Raw genomic sequence first — 19,688 nt, forward strand, 5'->3', positions numbered from 1 at the left:
TCACTAATAAAAAAATACTCTTCCGTGTTTTCTGTAAGGAATTTGAACAGTACATTAAGACCATTCTACATTCTTCTAATAAGAAAGCTGTGAAAACAATCAATATGTGTGTATATTTTAAGGTCATTTGTTTTACCCCTTACCATATGGTATCATTGCCTGTTTGTATATATATATATATACACACAAAAAAAAAAAAAAAAATTAAAATAATAAAGAACACATGTATTGTCGCTCTCTGATAACGTCCTTCCGGAATCTGCGGGACTGGTTTAGGACACGTGGTTCGGGTACATAGAAGAAGTTGAAGCTATAACTTGACATTTTGAGTGTTTTCTACGTGTGTCAAATAACCTGTCAAGATGGTGAAGCCACGGTTCAAGGGGAAAAGCACGATAAACACATCGGCGGCCAGCAGTAATCCTGGTATGTTACAGTCCATGCTCTATGTAACGTTACTGTTTGTTTACAGCTAATGTTAGCTAGCTAACGCGATAGACTTTCTCTCTGATAGATCTGTCTGTATCGTCTAACACAGACACATTTGGTCCATATGTGACATTCGTGTTAGCTAGAAATGGAAACGTATACAATATGTTTGGCACTGACATAATTAGTTCAGTAACTAGCTAATTTAGCTACACATTATGTTAAACCTTTTGCCAAAAACACAACTTAACTTCCATAACACAATTGAGAACTACACTTCTTATATGGATTTCCAATATTGTTCTGACACTGACAATTAATTAACCCAAAATACCACCACACACCTATAATCTCTAACACTGTGTGGCATATATCACCATAACCTTATGACTCTACCTTTTACAGACCGACCAAAGACTCCTGCAGGTTCAGGCAACAGCATGAGGGACCGGGCAACTGTCAGGCGTCTGAATATGTACAGACAAAAGCAGAGATGGTGGTGGAGAGAAAACAACATGTGACACTTCCATTTGAACTCTTTCCTTTAATGCTAGTGTAACTCTCAGGTCAGCAGTTGACACTTTACCCAGATCAACCACACCAGTTTTAATTAAATTTTTATTTATTTTACCTTTATTTAACTAGGCAAGTCAGTTAAGAACAAATTCTTATTTTCAATGACGGCCTAGGAACAGTGGGTTAACTGCCTGTTCAGGGGCAGAACGACAGATTTGTACCTTGTCAGCTCGGGGATTTGAACTTGCAACCTTCTGGTTACTAGTCCAATGCTCTAACCACTAGGCTACCCTGCCACCCTGGTATTCTATATGTAGCTCCTCTTCATTTAAAAAAAAAAAGATTGTTGTAATATATTTGACTGTAATATAATTTCCATGCACCTGCTTTTGTGGCCACTGACTATTTCCTCTGCCATTAGCAACAACAGAGGCCAGGTGATCAAGCGTTTGTCGTACCAGTCCACAGTGGCTGATGGGACACAGGCCAGAGTGGAGCCCAACATCAAATGGTTTGGTGAGTAGTGCTGTTAACTGCAATTGCCACACTGTCTCAAGTTAATCCACAAATTCTCTTGGCTCTGTTTTTATTATTGATTTGACAGGTATAATGGCAATTTGTCTAACAATTGATTGGCTAGTTGAAGCAAGTTGAAACTGTATACAGAATGGTGGAGTTCTTGTCAATATAGTCTAGCAAACTCTTGATTTGTAAGAATAAATCTGTTTTATGCCTTCTTTTTTTTTAAATATCTGTGTATGGAGAGATAAGATGGCAGCCTCAACTTTCTCACACACACACACACTGGTTAATTCTTCCCCTCTGGTCTCCACTGTCTCAGCAAACACTCGGGTCATCAAGCAGTCATCCCTACAGAAGTTTCAGGATGAGATGGGTGCGGTGAAGAAGGACCCATACCGCGTGGTAATGAAACAGAGCAGGCTGCCCATGTCCCTCCTGCACGACAGAGTCAAGGCACACGTGAGTACCAAGCAGGGGCGCATTCATTTGAGCACACTGGTGTTGTCACAATACCAGCATTTTGACATCGATACCAGGTTTAGTATCAGGACACTGAAACAATACATTTGCAAAAAATGTCACAGAATAACCACTGGCCTTTATTTATTTTTAGCATTGAACAATATGTTGATGGCTAGTTTTTATTTTTTATTTAACCCATATCTAGTACAACATCTAAAATAATATATTTCAATTTCTTTCAAAAAATAAAACACCATATTAATTACCCCCAAGAGTTATTTAGACTATTTTCTACATTGTGGAAAAATAGTGAAGACATCAAAACTATGAAATAACACATGGAATCATGTAGTAACCAAAAAAGTGGTAAACAAATCTAAATATATTTTAGATTCTTCAAAGTAGCACCCTTTGCCTTAATGACAGCTTTGCACACTCTTGGCATTTTCTCAATCAGCTTCATGAGCAATGCTTTTCCAACAGTCTTGAAGGAGTTGTCTCACATATGCTGAGCACTGCTTTTCTGTCACTTTGTGGTCCAACTTATCCCAAACCATCTCAATTGGGATCAGGTTGGGTGATTGTGAAGGCCAGGTCATCTGATGCAGCACGTCATCACTCCTTCTTGGTCAATTAGCCAGTGAACAGTTGATGTTACTTGAACTCAATAAGCATTTATTTGGTCTGCAATTTCTGAGGCTGGTAACGCTAATGACCTTAACCTCTGCAGCAGTCATGGTGGTCCTCATGAGCCAGTTTCATCATAGCGCCTGATGATTTTTGAGACTGCACTTGAAGACACTTTCAAAGTTCTTGACATTTTCTGGATTGACTTATCTTCATGTCTTAAAGTAATGATGGACTGTCGTTTCTTTTTGCTTATTTGAGCTGTTCTTGCCATAATATGGACTTGGTCTTTTACCAAATAGGGCTATGTTCTTTACAACCCCTACCTTGTCACAACACAACTGATTGGCTCAAATGCATTAAGAAGGAAAGAAATTCCACAAATGAACTTTTAAGAAGACACACCTGTTAATTGAAATGCATTTCAGGTGACTACCTCATGGAGCTATTTAAGAGAATGCCAAGAGTGTGCAAAGCTGTCATCAAGGCAAAGGGTGGCTACTTTGAAGAATCTGAAATATAAAATATATTTTGGTTACTAAATGATTCCGTATGTTATTTCATAGTTTTGATGTAGAAAATGTAAAAAATATAGAAAAACACTTGAATGAGTAGGTGTGTCAACTTTTGACTGGTACTGTATGTTCGTCATTCTCACTCAAGTCATTCAAATTTAGTTGCTATTAGAATAACATTACAATGCAAATGTTCCGTGTACGGTGGCAAGAAAAAGTATGAACCTTTTGGAATTACCTGGGTTTCTGCATAAATTTGACATCAAATTTGATCTGATCTTCATCTAAGTCACAATAGACAAACTCATTGTGCTTAAACTAATAACACACAAATTGTATTTGTCTGGTCTATATTGAATACATAATTTAAACATTCATAGTGTAGGTTGGGAAAAATGTGAACCCCTAGGCTAAAGACTTCTCCAAAAGCTAATTGGAGTCAATGAACCTGGAGTCGAATCAATGAGACGAGATTGGAGATTTTGGTTAGAGTTGCCCTGCCCCATTAAAAAAAACATCACAAAATTTGAGTGTGCTATTCACGAGAAGTATTGCCTGATGTGAACCTCGGACAAAAGAACTCAGAAGACCTAAGATTAAGAATGGTTGCCTTCCATAAAGATGGAAAGGGTTACAAAAGTATCTCTGAAAGAATGTCCACGGTAAGACAAATTGTCTGTAAATGGACACATTTCAGCACTGTTGCTACTCTTCCTAGGAGTGGCCGTCCTGCAAAGATGATTGCAAGAGCACAGCGCAGAAGGCTCAATTAGGTTAGGAAGAATCCTAGAGTGTCAGCTAAAGACTTACAGAAATGCTAACATCTCTGTTGACGAGTCTACAGTACGTAAAACACTAAACAAGAATGGTTTTCATGGGAGGACACCATGGAAGAAGCCACTGCTGTTCAAAATAAACATTGCTGCACGTCTGAAGTTCGGAAAAGAGCACCTGGATGTTCCACAGCGCTACTGGAACAATTCTGTGGACAGATTAAACTGAAGTTGTGTTGTTTGGAAGGAACACACCTCACTGTGTGGAGGAAAAAAAGGCACAACACACCAACATCAAACCTCATCCCAACTGTAAAGTATGGTGGAGGGAGCATCATGGTTTGGGGCTGCTTTGATGCCTCAGATCCTGGACAGCTTGCTATTATCGACCGGAAAAATTATTTTCCAATTTTATTAAGACATTTTGCAGGACAATGTAAGGCTATCTGTCCTCCAATTGAATCTCAACAGAAGTTATGTGATGCAACAGGACAACAACCCAAAAGACAGAAATATATCAACAACAGATCAACAATATTCCTTCTGGAGTGGCCCAGTCAGTTCTGACCTCAACCCAATTGAGATGCTGTGGCATGACCTCGAGTGGTTCACGCCAGACATCCTAAGAATATTGCTGAACTGAAACAGTTTTGTAAAACAGAATGGTTTAAAATTCCTCCTGACCGTTGTGCAGGTCTGTTCCGCAACTACGGAAAACGTTTGGTTGAGTTTATTTCTGCCAAAGAAGGGTCAACCTGTTATTAAATCCAAGGTTTCACATACTTTTTCCAACCTACACTGTGAATGTTTACACTGTGTGTTCAATAAAGACATGACAAATTATAATTGTTTGTTTTTAGTTTAAGCAGACTGTTTGTCCATTGTTGTGACTTAGATGAAGATCAGATCACGTTTTATGACCAATTTATGCAGAAATCCAGGTAATTCTAAAGGGTTCACATACTTTTTCTCCACACTAAAAAATTGTTGGTCGTTTTGGAATAAACCTTCCTTGCACTGCACTGCTTTGTAGCACCTTGTGCTTAGTTGTTTCTGTTGGCTGGCCCTCATCTGCTCTGTACGCAAAGTATTCCCATAGTTCACTTCTGGAGACCGTTTCGTCAACAACATGGGGGTGTGGAGTTATGTTTTAGTTTGAAGAAGCCATGTTGTTGGCATTTTCTCTCTCCCGCTTGCTTCTCAAATGTGGCTTGCGCTGTGTCTGCTGCATGCGCAAGTAGCCTGGCTATCTTACTACTGTCCCCCTTGAAAAGATTCAGACAAATTACTAGACAGACTAGCTCCTCTCAATCCGTATATGACTTGAGACACATTTGACACAAGTGCCGAAAGTAACAAATTCTAGTATCAAACCGTTCATGTTTTTAGTATCGAAAAGTACCAACGTTTCGGTAGACCATGCTACATTAGCCCACTGTAGCAAAATGTTTTGCGACTCTGAACTAAAAGTGATTCAGGACTTTTAGTCTTCTGTTTGGTGCCTAATGAATACGACCCCGGTCAAATTAGGACACCAAGTGACTCAATACTGGGGTGGAGTTGGCTACTTGATGCTGAGCAGACGGCACTCTCCACACTGTGTGCTTTCATATTTGTGGTGGTGATGTTTTTGACTACAGGGAGTGTCAATTGTGTTCGATCTCACGCAATGTTATTCAATATTGTCCCATCTGGCAAAGCTGTAGCGGTCTGTCAGTCTTGTGTGATATGAACATAAAATGTTATTTATTTGGATCCCTATTAGCTTTTTCAGAAGCAGCAGCTATTCTTCCTGGGGTCCACAAACTCAAAACACTGATAGACAAGTCACACACATTTTAAATACAACATTATACAAACAATACATTTTTAAAAAAGTGGCTCCTCACTGTCCCCGCTGTTCCATGAGTTGCTTTTTAATCTGTTTTTAGGTAGTTTTGCTTGAATAATTGGAGATGTGAGTTCCATGCGATCATGGCTCTGTATAAAACTGTGCGTTGCAGTGAATTCGGTTTTTGAAGAAACCCTTGTTGGCATGTTTTCTTGGGTATCTGAGCTGAATGTTATTTGATTATATAGACTAGAGGTCGACCGATAACTTGAATCGGCCATGCCAATTATTCATAACAATTATTCATAACAATCGGCCTTTTTGGATGCCGATTTACATCGCAATCCACGAGGTGACTGCATGGCAGGCTGACCACCTGTTACGCAAGTGCAGCATCAAAATGACCTTGTGGCTGCAAGGAGCCAAGGTAAGTTGCTAGCTAGCATTAGGGCCGGCAGGGTAGCCTAGTGGTTAGAGCATTGGGCTAGTAACTGGAAGGTTGCAAGTTCAAACCCCCGTGCTGACAAGGTACAAATCTGTCGTTCTCCCCCTGAACACAGTTCCTAGGCCGTCATTGAAAATAAGAATTTGTTCTTAACTGACTTGCCTAGTTAAATAAAGGTAAAAAAATATATAAAAAATGTATCTTATAAAAAACAATCTTCACATAATCACTAGTTAACTACACATGGTTGATATTACTAGGTTAACTAGCATGTCCTGCATTGCATATAATCAATGCGTTGCCTGTTAATTTATCAATGAATCACAGCCTACTTCAACTTCGCCAAACGGATGACGATTTAACAAAACCGCAATCGTGAAAAAAGCACATTCGTTGCACAAATGTACCCATTCATAATGCCTTTGAAAAATCAATACACAAGTAGTTTTGATTTTTTTTTACCTGCATATTTAGTTAAAGACATTCATGTTAGCAGGCAATATTAACTAGGGAAATTGTCGCTTCTCTTGCGTTCAGTGCAAGCAGAGTCAGGGTATATGCAGCAGTTTGGGCCACCTGGCTCATTGTGAACTGTGGGAAGACCATTTCTTCCCAACAAGGACCAGAATTAATTTGCCAGATTTTTACATATTTATGACATAACATTGCACAACCTTCAATGTAACAGCAATATTTAGACGTAGTGTTGCCACCCCTTTGATAAAATACGTATTTCACTGAAAGAATAAATGTTTTTTGTTTTCAAAATGATCGTTTCCGGATATGACCATATTAATGACCATTGATTGTATTTCTGTGTGTTTATTATCAATAAATCTATGATTTGATAGAGCAGTCTGACTGAGCGGTGGTAGGCGGCAGCAGCAGGCTTAATTCAAACAGCACTTTACTGCGTTTGCCAGCAGCTCTTAGCAATTCTTGATTCACAGAGCTCTTTATGACTTCAAGCGGGTGATGGCAATACGAAAGTGCCTATAAGAACATCCAATAGTCAATGGTATATGAAATACAAATGGTATAGAGATAAATAGTCAACGTGTCATAATTCCTATAACTACAACCTAAAACTTATTAACTGGGAATATTGACGACTCGTGTTAAAAGCTTTCATATGTTCTCATGTTCTGAGCAAGGAACTTCAACGTTAGCTTTTTTACATGGCACATATTGCACTTTTACTTTCTTCTCCAACACTGTTTTTGCATTATTTAAACCAAATTGAACATGTTTCATTATTCATTTGAGATTAAATTGAATTTATTGATGTATTATATTAAGTAAAAAATGTTGTAATTGTCATTATTACAAATACATGCAGTTGAAGTCGGAAGTTTACATACATCTTAGCCAAATACATTTAAACTCAGTTTTTCCACAATTCCTGACATTTTATATCCTAGTAAAAATTCCCTGTCTTAGGTCAGTTAGAATCACCACTTTATTTTAAGAATGTGAAATGTCAGAATAATAGTAGAGAATTATTTATTTCAGCTTTAATTTCTTTCATCACATTCCCAGTGGGTCAGAAGTTTACATACACTCAATTAGTATTTGGTAGCATTGCCTTGAAATTGTTTAACCTGGGTCAAATGTTTTGGGTAGCCTTCCATAAGCTTCCCACAATAGGTTGGGTGAATTGTGGCCCATTCCTCCTGACAGAGCTGGTGTAACTGAGTCAGGTTTGTAGGCTTCTTTGCTCACACACACTTTTTAATTTTTCCATAGGATTGAGGTGAGGGCTTTGTGATGGCCAATCCAATACCTTGACTTTGATGTCTTCAAGCCATTTTGCCACAACTTTGGAAGTATGCTTGGGATCATTGTCCATTTGGAAGACCCATTTGTGATGAAGCTTTAACTTCCTGACTGATGTCTTGAGATGTTGCTTCAATTATATCCACAATTTTCCAGCCTTCCCCTTTTTCCTCCAAACATAATGATGGTCATTATGGACAAACAGTTCTATTTTTGTTTCATCAGACCAGAGGACTTTTCTCCAAAAAGTACAATCTTTGCCCTGAGGTGCAGGTGCAAATCGTAGTCTGGCTTTTTTTTATGGTGGTTTTGGAGCAGTGGCGTTTTACTGTGGCTATAGATACATTTGTACCTGTTTCCTCCAGTATCTTCACAAGGTCCTTTGCTGCTGTTCTGGGATTGATTTGCACTTTTCGCACCAAAGTACGTTCATCTTTAGGAGACCGAACGCGTCTCCTTCCTGAGCAGTATGATGGCTGCGTGGTCCCATGGTGTTTATTCTTGCGTACCATTGTTTGTACAGATGAACGTGGTACCTTCAGGCATTTTAATTAAAAAAATTTTTATTTTTTATTTAACCTTTTTATTTTACTAGGCGAGTCAGTTAAGAACAAATTCTTATTTTCAATGACGGCCTAGGAACAGTGGGTTTAACTGCCTGTTCAGGGGCAGAACGACAGATTTGTACCTTGTCAGCTCGAAAATTGCTCCCAAGGATGAACCGGACTTGTGGAGGCCTACAGTTTTTTTTCCTGAGGCCTTGGCTGATTTCTTTTGATTTTCCCATGAAGTCAAGCAAAGAGGCACTGAGTTAGAAGGTAGGCCTTGATATGCATCCACAGGTACACCTCCAATTGACTCAAATGGTGTCAATTAGCCTATAAGAAGCTTCTAAAGCATTGACATAATTTATTGGAATTTTCCAAGCTGTTTAAGGCACAGTCAACTTAGTGTACGTAAACTTCTGACCCACTGGAATTGTGATATATCTGTAAACAATTGTTGGAAAACTTACTTGTCATGCACACAGTAGATGCCCTAACCGACTTGCCAAAACTGTAGTTTGTTAACAAGAAATTTGTGGAGTGGTTGAAGAATGAGTTTTAATGACTCTAACTGAAGTGTATGTAAATTCAGACTTAAACTGTATATATAAATAAACATGAATCGTCCAATTTTAATCTTTTTGGTCCTTGAATAATCGCCATTAGAATAAGTCGACCTCTAATTTTCGTCAGTAATATTTCTTATAAAAAGTAGATCAGAAGCAGTTAATCGCTCATCAATCCTCAACCAAGAAAGACTGGCATGCATGTTGTTGATTTTAGTTCTGTATGTACAGTTAAGGGCAAGGCGTGCTGCTCTGTTTTGAGCCAGCTGCAGCTTTGCTAGGTCTTTCTCTCCTGCACTTGACCCTATTACCGGACAGTAATCAAGATGGGAGCAGAGCCTGAACAACTAGTACAGTTGATTTGTGTCAAACGCAGAACATCTTTTTATAACAGACATAACCCTCCCCATCTTCACCACGACTTTGTCAATATCACTTGACCATCCAATGTAATACCTAGGAGTTTAGCTTCCTCAACTTGCTCTCACACCTTTATGTACAACTCCAGTTTAGGTCTTCGGGAATGTTTTGAACCAAATACAATGTCTTTACTATATTAAAATGAAAAGCAAGTTTATTATGAATCACCTGTTCTGATGCCCACTACTCCTTATTTAGAATTTCAGTGAGCCCTCTGGCTTTGGTTGCTGAAATGTAGCGTGTGGACTCATCTACATACAGTCATTATAGCTTTGTGGCAAATCACTTGTAAAAGAAAAATAGATGCATAATGACCAAAAGTATGTGGACACCTGCTCGTCGAACAGCTCATTCCAAAATCATGGGCATTAATATGGTCTCCGCTTTGCTGCTATAACATTTTCCACTCTTCTGGGAAGGCTTTCCACTTAGATGTTGGAACATTGCTGCAAGGACTTTCAGCTTTGAGCATTTAGTGAGATTGGGCGCTAATGTTGGCTGATTAGGCCTGGCTCGCAGTCGGCGTGCCATTTCATTCCAAAGGTGTTCGATGGTCTTGAGGTCAGGGCTCTGTACAGGCCAGTCAAGTTCTTCCACACTGATCTCGACAAACCAGTTCTGTAAAGAACTGGCTTTGCACATCGGGGCATTGTCATGCTGAAGCAGGAAAGGGCCTTCTCCAAACTGTTGCCACAAAGTTCGAAGCCCAGAATCGTCTAGAATGTCCATTTTATGCTGTAGCATGAAGATTTCTCTATGACGGTGCCACATTGAAAGTCATTGAGCTCTTCAGTAGGGCCGTGTGTTTGTCTATGGAGATTGCATAGCGGTGTGCTCGTATTTTATACACCCGTCAGCAATGGTGAGGCTGAAATAGCCAAATCCACTAATTTCAAGGGGTGTCCACATACTTTTGTATATATACTGTATCTGACGTTAGAACACTCTAGGTTCTGTTGGATAAATAACTCTGCAACCATGTGATGTAAAGCCATAGCAAGTGAGTTTTTTTCAATAACAATTTATGATCAATAAAATTAAAGGCTTCACTGAAATCTAACAATGCAACTCCAACTATCATCTTATTCTTTTATTTGAACCAGTCATCTGAGTCAGTTAAAAAGTCAGTTAACTCATTGTAAAATCATTACACTGTTTTCCTCAGGCAGCCTATTTCTCAGAGCCTGGTTACACCAGACTGAGCGTTCATTCCGGTTTAACCAGGCTGTATTTGTGAGGTGAAAAATGCACGGGTTGACAGGTCAGGTGGGATCTTCCTCTCCAACTGGCCTATTCCGCTCGTTTTGCTCTGCTTCACAATGATCCAACCTGCCTGTATCGAGTTGTGCTTTGCAAGAGAGAGTTCGATGTAGTTGGCCAACTTTGCGCCCCTGGGTGATTTTGCTACACAATGTTCCTGTAGATTGCTCTAAAACCATTATTTTCTCAACCGTAATAGCCTATGCATTATGTTGATTCCTACTATGAAAGTATCTGCCTGTCCCTGTTTCGCGGCCGGCTGCTGTGTGAGATATGCGCATGGTGGAGGGAGAGATGCATTCTGAGAAGCACAACCATATGACCATTGACGAAAGTGCTACTGCAGGCAAATTAGTTTAAAAAAAAAAAGCTTTTACTCTTTCAGTTACATCAAGTGCTGGAAAGTTTTGTTGTAGGACATTAGCCTACATTTAACTGATGGATTAATAAATGATCCTACATGGCTATATATAAACACAAAAATAATTTGAGTTATCAATCTAGCAAAATGTTTTGCACTTCCTCAGGATGTGAATAATATAGCTTATAGGCCAATATGAACAAAGATATCGTCAAATTCTCTGAAGAGCCAAAAATAAATCTGATAATTCTGGATTTTATTTTGACAGGTTTCATATAAAAATATTAGTCATGCATTCCCTGTATATGCTGCATGAAATAATAGCTTTTTTAATCATCAACTGCCACTAATGTGCAGTGAATGTTATTGTATTTATTATTGAGCAACATGGTCAAATGTATCACAATATGACTTATAGTCCATTTTCGCCTAGCTATAATAAAAAAACGCCCCAAAAGACTACAAACAATACTTCTGTCCAGTTCTTCATGTTCTCTCTGAACATTGTTGTTGAGTGAGTTTTTCTGTGTTCTTTTCCCTCTAAATAGCTCCATATGCGTGCGAGACCTTTCAAGACGCTCAAAGCTGTTTGAAATGAATGGCCTTTTCCTTTTTTTTTTTACTCTCCCTCCTTTCCCCACTCCTCCTTCCTCTTGCCATTTTATGGGAATTGAGCCCCATGCCAAAGGAATGTGAGCAAGTCCAGATACGTTGCATAAATAATTTTTAATTTGATGTCAATTCTGGTTCTCTGTCTTCTGATCTGTTCCTGATCTTCACCGTTTGTTGGCTGAGTATTCTCGCCAAGGTCTTTGTCAGGTCTCTTATTCTATTTTTATGGTGATGTTTTCACCATAGTTTCTGTCTTCAGTCTGTAGCACGTATTTGGAGTTTTTTGCTTCCCCCACCCCAAGGATTTTTTGTTGTTGTCATTTACTGTTAGATTTTAATTTAAAAAGCCAGGCTTCGCATTAGAATACTTCAAAACAAGACCAGAAGGGGTGGAAGAATGAAACTGGAGGTGATGGACACGTCGTTTTAGAAAGAACAACCTCCAAAACATCCTGGCGGATGGTCAAGGTGAAGCTGAAATCTTAAACATCGTTGCTTTTGACGAGATCCATAAACTGTTTGTTTGTTTTCTCTCTCTCTCCGTGTTGCAATGGGACTAAGGCTACCTTTTACGGCTGTTTCGGAGGATAATTTAACTCCTAATCAGATCTGGCTCAGACAATGCAGTTTATTGACAGTTTCACTGCATACTTGAGGTGCTGTGTTTGTTCTCCGCCGTTGTTTATTGGTGGAACCCCTGGAACATGGCCACCAGCTCCGTCGCATAAAGCTTTGCAGTTTGCTCCAACTAATTACAACCTAACCTATACCTCACACGGAATTCTACATCACTGTGCTTTCTCTCCACTACTGTTCCACCCAAGAGTTGTGTTCCAACTGTAACCCCCTCCAAGCCGTTGGGTTTTTATTCTGCTTGTTTCTTCACACGAGGGAGAGAGAGCAACTGTTGCTTTACCGGATGCATTTATTTTGCATTGCATGCGGCATTACAAAGCCACACTCTGTGATACAACGCAGGCGGCCGTAAATCTGTTGGGCGAGCACAGAACTGCTCTTCTCCAGCCCCCCTGGGTTGTGGTTTGTCTGTAAGGCAGCTGAACAACTTGCAGACATTTTGAGGACGCTTATGGTTATAGAGCTCAGACACCCATTTGAGGACCATAATAAGAGAGTACAGCACAGACATAATCGCATCTATCGTCCCACATTTCCACATCCATCTTTCACATCTATCGTCAAGTCTTCCCCCTGTCTGTCTTCCTAATGTGTCCCTCCTGCTGCTTCTCTCAGGAAGCAGCTGTGATAGAATGGCCTCTCAAATAGATTGCAAAAGCCCCTGTTTCTCCTCCTGTTATCTAACCAGTGCAGTCTGTCAAACAATTTTGTCTAAATTATCTCTCCCCGTCTCCTCCCCTTGACCACCATCTTCTGCAGAACTCTAAGGTACACATCCTGGACACCGAGGGCTTTGAGACCACGTTCGGGCCCAAGGCGCAGCGTAAACGACCCAATCTGATGGTGGGAGACATGAAGGACCTGGCAGAACAGGCTGAGGTCTCGGTACAGACCTACAGCACTGAGAAGGACCGCGACTTGGTCACAGAGGACGATGGGGTCAGGTGAGTGCAGTTTGCGCGTGTTAATTCTGTCACTGGCTACTATCACTGATGTCACTTTGACTGACAGTGACAATGCCTTCCAAACGTACTGGGCTTTTTCAGGTATACCAATAACTACTATCCGTTTTCTATTTACTACTACCCCAAATCCATGATTGATACTCCATTTTCTTTGTTTTGATAATATAGCCTAGCTTTAGACTGTATGTTGGACCACATGAGCAGTTCCAGTCTGTGGTTATTGTTTGGGTGTGGCACCTGTTGCACTGTATGTTATCTACACACAGAGAGGAGGCTCGTGGGGAGATCTTCAAGAAGGGCCAGTCGAAGAGGATTTGGGGAGACTCTACAAGGTACAGCATCTGTCTATCTGATCTAGGAATGTTTATTTTAGTTCACCTTGATATTTCCTAATAGAAACTGCGTACGGTGCAGGTATCAGGGATGCAAACTTGCCGCTATGTTTCTCATATCAAAATGAATTACAGAATGCATCCCTACGCTTCCTACAAATAGAATATCAAAGGTCAGAACGTGATGTCCGATATGTCATAGCAGAATGCGTCGTCCAATAATATCACGTGTGACGGCTGTGAGCAGCTCTCTGCATCCCTAACAAGCCATTAGTCTACACAGCTGCTTTTCTCTCTCCATTCTTTCTGTGCACCTCTATCAGTTTTAAAATGTTATTTAGTCGTGATGGCGAGCTGGGGTGTGCAGGCAGTGATGGGGTTGGATACGTGAGCAAGCAGGCCAGTCTGACTAGGCTTTGCAGTCATGCAGCCTCAGTCACTGCCATAGAGGAAAAATGGACCACAGAGACAGTCATGCATGCGCTTTTACTTCACTGAAAAAATGTTTCTGAAATATAGTGATTCGAGATGAGTTTAGCTCAGCTACGAACTCTCTCACTCCTGGTTATGCCCAAACCCTGACTCTGCCTTCCTCTCTCAATATCACTCCTTAACCCACAGGTGATAGACTCGTCAGACGTCATCATACAGGTGCTGGATGCCCGCGACCCCATGGGTACGCGCTCGCAGAGCATCGAGACCTACATGAGGAAGGAGAAGCCGTGGAAGCATCTGATCTTCGTGCTCAACAAGTGTGACCTTATCCCTACCTGGGTCACGGTAAGAGATCCCTTTTACTCTATCCTGAGACAAATGCACGTGTAGGGGGGTAATAATTATCGTGTATGTGTATTACACTGACAAAAATAACAATGCAACATGTAAAGTGTTGGTCCCATGTTTCATGAGCTGAAATAACCCGCTATTCAAAGCGCTCTGAACAAATTAAGGGAATCGTTCATAAACATTGGCACATTCTAAAATCCGATGATAGTCTTGGTAATGTGTTTTCGGACCTTCCCTCGGTCGTATTCTCGCGGGGCAGAAACCAATTGTTACACTGATTTACCACCCCAAGATATTCCTGAACAACGTCCATTTGCGCCCCTACTGGATGGAAATTACAAGTGTAATGGCTGTGCTCAATGCAATGGCAATTATAAATGTAGATCCTTCAAACACCCACAAACAGGGAAACAGATCCCAATCAAAGGGGTTATTATGTGCTCCACTAAGGCAGTTATTTATCTTAGAACTTGTCCTTGTGGTAAAAATTGTGGGTTAAACAAAGCGTGAATTAAAAGTACGTATCTCAGAGCATCGTAGCACCATTAGGTGCAAAAACTTGACTTACCCAGTTGCGGCCCACTTTTTGGAGGCAGGCCACTCGATATCGTCTCTGCGTTATATTGGCATCGAACATGTCACCTTCCCTAGGAGAGGGGGTGACCTTGATCATTTATTGTTAAAACGAGAGGCTGCCTGGATCTTTAACTTAAAGACCCTTGCTCCCTTCGGTCTCAACGTAGACTTTGATCTGAAGCCGTGATTGTGACTTTGCCATTGTAATTGTTTGTAAGCTTGTGTAGTCTAAAATGAATCTATGATTGTATGCTCTCCATTTGTTTTTTGTATGCTGTTCTTTGTATGCCATTTTAATACTTGAGAATTAACCAATGATATTAGGCCACTCTTGGCCATGATTACAGACACCTGTGTCTTTTGACACTATATAAACAAGTCATCCCGCAGTGTTTATGATTATACCCTGATGAAACGTTGGTAATTACATTTTTGCATCTGAGCTCCTAGAGTGTGCGGCTCTCCTTTATTTTCAAGTTCTACTCCGCTAGCCAGCACCTCGCCTAAATACGTGTGCGTTTCTTTTTCTTCTAGAAAAAACTAACTAGCAGAAATTGTAAACAAGTTAGAAATTAAACACACCTTGCTATAGGTTACAATCTACTACTTAGCAAAAAAATCATGTATGTCATAAAATATATTCACCCCACCAGTATTGTAATCAAAACTTACCAGAAAGCATATCGTCCTTGGCTCAGACAGTGTAGTAGTGTGGGCTCAATAGCATCTCATTAGTGTGCAAGATCTTGAGAATCAGCTGTATATGTGATGGAAGAGTGCACTGCACCTATGATGGAAGAATTCACTGTGCATGCAGAGGGTTGTATTCCATTTAATTGGGGATAGTTTAACCAAAATATACCACAAGACCTATAATTGCCTTGTGTATCCCACAAAAAAATGTTCACTGTTATAAGCTAACTTTTTTGTTGTTGGGGAATTTTGCTTAAATTCCCATGGAAAAATTCCAGAAATTTCCCGGAAAGTTTTTGACCCTTTGCAACCCTACGAACAACGAACACAATTGCATTTTATTGATGGCAATTTGAATGCGCAGAGATACCTTGGAAAGATATTGAGGTCCATTGTCGTGAAATTCATCCGCCGCCATCAAATCGTATTTCAGCATGATAATGCACGGCCTCATGTCACAAAGATCTGTACACAATTCTTGGAAGCTGAAAATGTTCCATTTCTTCCATGGCCTGCATACTCACTAGACATGTCACCCATTGAGTATGTTTGGGATGCTCTGGATTGACATTTACGACAGCGTCTTCCAATTCCCGCCAATATCCAACAACTTCTCACAGCCATTGAAGAGGAGTGGGACAACATTCCACAGGCCACAATCAATAGCCTGATCAACTCTATGATAAGGAGATGTCGCTCTGCATGAGGCAAATGGTGGTCACACCAGATACTGACTTGTTTTCTGATCCACACCCCTACCTTTTTTGAAGGTATATGTGACCAACAGATGCATATCTGTATTCCCGAGTCATGGGAAATCAATAGACTAGGGCCTAATGAATTTATTTCAATTGGCTGATTTCCTTTTAGGAACTGTAACTCGGTAAAGTCTGAAATTGTTGCGTGTTTAGTTTATATTTTTGTTCAGTGTACCTCCCGTGCATCTCATAGTAAGACGACGCAATTAGCCTATTCAAATATGTATCTTGCTCCAAAAGATAAATGGCTATATGCAAGAGACTACAGTTGAGTTACAGTAAAAGGCAATCAAGAAATGTCTGAATGGAATTCTAAATAGAAGTGTATTTAATTACTTTGTAAAATGAGGCATAAAGCTTAAGTTACAAGCATTTGTCCAAGTATATAGATCTTAACTTTGAAGACAAAGCATGAACAAAGATGCCCATTAGGCCAGAGACATAGAAGCCTAGGAAATGAGAATTGATCATACAAACTTCCTCCATGGACTGGATACAGGATAAGAGACCTTGATTCCATTGATTCCATCTGAGGTGTAACCTTTTCAACCTAAAAACAACTACCATTGACCAATCAAACGATACCAGGTTTATAGTAACCTATGTCTTTGCCATCTCCCTCTAAGGACCGTGGCTTCAAGGCAAACTACTCCAGCTCCTTAAAGTTAGATGGATTCTGCTGGTGTACAGCAATCTTTAAGTCATACCACAAATGCTCAATTGGATTGAGGTCAAAATCAAATCAAATCAAATGTTATTTGTCACATACACATGGTTAGCAGATGTTAATGCGAGTGTAGCGAAATGCTTGTGCTTCTAGTTCCGACAATGCAGTAATAACCAACAAGTAATCTAACTAACAATTCCAAAACTACTGTCTTATACACAGTGTAAGGGGATAAAGAATATGTACATAAGGATATATGAATGAGTGATGGTACAGAGCAGCATAGGCAAGATACAGTAGATGGTATCGAGTACAGTATATACATATGAGATGAGTATGTAAACAAAGTGGCATAGTTGAAGTGGCTAGTGATACATGTATTACATAAGGATGCAGTCGATGATATAGAGTACAGTATATACGTATGCATATGAGATGAATAATGTAGGGTAAGTAACATTATATAAGGTAGCATTGTTTAAAGTGGCTAGTGATATATTTACATTTCCCATCAATTCCCATTATTAAAGTGGCTGGAGTTGAGTCAGTGTCAGTGTGTTGGCAGCAGCCACTCAATGTTAGTGGTGGCTGTTTAACAGTCTGATGGCCTTGAGATAGAAGCTGTTTTTCAGTCTCTCGGTCCCAGCTTTGATGCACCTGTACTGACCTCGCCTTCTGGATGATAGCGGGGTGAACAGGCAGTGGCTCGGGTGGTTGATGTCCTTGATGATCTTTATGGCCTTCCTGTAACATCGGGTGGTGTAGGTGTCCTGGAGGGCAGGTAGTTTGCCCCCGGTGATGCGTTGTGCAGACCTCACTACCCTCTGGAGAGCCTTACGGTTGAGGGCGGAGCAGTTGCCGTACCAGGCGGTGATACAGCCCGCCAGGATGCTCTCGATTGTGCATCTGTAGAAGTTTGTGAGTGCTTTTGGTGACAAGCCGAATTTCTTCAGCCTCCTGAGGTTGAAGAGGCGCTGCTGCGCCTTCTTCACGATGCTGTCTGTGTGAGTGGACCAATTCAGGTCTGAGCTTTGACTAGGCCATTCCAAGACATTTAAATGTTTCCCCTTAAACCACTTGAGTGTTGCTTTAGCAGTATGCTTAGGGTCATTGTCCTGCTGGAAAGTGAACCTCCGTCGCAGTCGCAAATCTCTGGAAGACTGAAACAGGTTTCCCCTCAAGAATTTCCTTGTATTTAGTGTCATCCTTCAATTCTGACCAGTTTCCTAGTCCCTGCTGATGCAAAAACATCCCCACAGCATGATCCTGCCACTGCCATGCTTCACCCTGGGAATAGTATTCTCGGGGTGATGAGAGGTGTTGGGTTTGCGCCAGACATTGTTTTCCTTGATGGCCAAAAAGCTAAATTTTTTGTCTCATCTGACCAGAGTACCTTCTTTCATATGTTTGGGGAGTCTCCCACATGCCTTTTGGCAAACACCAAACGTGTTTGATTATTTTTTTTCTATAAGCAATGGCTTTTTTCTGGCCACTCTTCCTTAAAGCCCAGCTCTGTGGTGTGTACGGCTTAAACTGTCCTATGGACAGATACTTCAATCTCCGCTGTGGAGCTTTGCAGCTCCTTCAGGGTTGTCTTTTGTCTCTTTGTTGCCCCTCTGATTAATGCGCTCCTTGCCTGGTCTGTGAGTTTTGGTGGGCGGCCCTCTCTTGGCAGGTATGTTGTGGTGCCATATTCTTTCAATTGTTTTAATAATGGATTTAATGGTGCTCCGTGGGAAGTTTTGGATATTTTTTTATAACACAACCCTGATCTGTACTTCTCCACAACTTTGTCCCTGACCTGTTTGGAGAGCTCCTTGGTCTTCATGGTGCCGCTTGTTAGTGGTGTTGCAGACTCTGGGGCTTTTCAGAACAGGTGTGTGTATATATACTGAGATCATGTGACACTTGTACCTTTTTATGGTGAGGACCTTTTTAATGGGTTTAAAAAAATCTTATTCACTACAAAACGGTTCTGATATCTAGTATGTGAAATCTGATGCTCAATATCTCAGAACTATGCTTTGTGCAGAAATAACTTTTTTTATAGTTCTACAGACACATGATTTTGTGACCATCTATTGAGGCTACCAGACAGCCCTTTTCATTATTTTGATTATGTAATAATTAATTTAGCAACAAATTCCTAATGCAAGGTTCGTAACTCTTATCAATTCCAAGCAATTTTGACATACCGTAAGACCAGCTATGTAATTGTTGCTTGATGCTCCACCCCACCCGACCTGTGTTGATTGACAGCTTGCTGGTCCAATCAGAGGGCAGAGTGTGCATTTCACTAGCCAATCAGTTTTATTTCAAGTGCGATGCTGCATGGTGAGTAGTGACAACCTGCCCAGATCATTTCCAAGTCTAAGTTGAGTCCAGAGTCTTAGGGCTCCCAAGTCTCAAGTTTTAGTTTCTATCAAGTCGCGTCTCAAGTCATCATTGTGATTTGGGTCCGTCTCGAGTCCAAGTCATGTGACTCGAGTCCACACCTCTGGCCAAGCCGACACATGTACCCCGTTCACGCTATATTGCCGACCCAAACTGTACTGAGCTGTCTGTTTCTTTTCACATTGTCTTTTTCAACACGGTTGCAGCAACTATGGCGGATG

At 40.6% G+C, this 19,688-nt stretch overlaps 1 pseudogene; it reads left to right on the plus strand.

The window, feature by feature from the left end:
- The first annotated feature begins 260 nt into the window (after nt 1–260).
- The window catches only part of LOC109909918 (nucleolar GTP-binding protein 2-like), a 32,574-nt pseudogene continuing 13,146 nt past the window's right edge, over nt 261–19,688 (plus strand).

The sequence above is a fragment of the Oncorhynchus kisutch genome, linkage group LG2 (assembly GCF_002021735.2).
Source record: "Oncorhynchus kisutch isolate 150728-3 linkage group LG2, Okis_V2, whole genome shotgun sequence".
In the NCBI taxonomy this organism is placed as follows: Eukaryota; Metazoa; Chordata; class Actinopteri; order Salmoniformes; family Salmonidae; genus Oncorhynchus; species Oncorhynchus kisutch.